Raw genomic sequence first — 334 nt, 5'->3', positions numbered from 1 at the left:
ACAAGAAAAAAATAGGGATAAATGCGTGCTCCGATGAGCGGACATACCCTCCGGCCTAAATACGGGCGACAAGTGAAGGTGATAATGAAAGCTACAACCGGCAACCGTGTTTGTCAGGAATCACCAACACTGGCTTTAACTTTCTTGTGCAAACCATACCCAGTATTTTTTCATCGTTAGCGTGTTAAAGGGGACATCGAACAAGTTAGTGTCAATAACAGGTTTTGCTTATGTTATTTTTGTTTACCAATGCTGCAAAACATTTATATTAATATATTTGGTGTTTGAGTAAAATATAGGTTACTGAAGGATGTTAAGATGTCCACCCATGTGC

This window comes from Penaeus monodon, chromosome 27 (genome assembly GCF_015228065.2).
Source record: "Penaeus monodon isolate SGIC_2016 chromosome 27, NSTDA_Pmon_1, whole genome shotgun sequence".
Lineage (NCBI taxonomy): Eukaryota > Metazoa > Arthropoda > Malacostraca > Decapoda > Penaeidae > Penaeus > Penaeus monodon.
Note: the sequence above shows the minus strand (reverse complement) of the source record.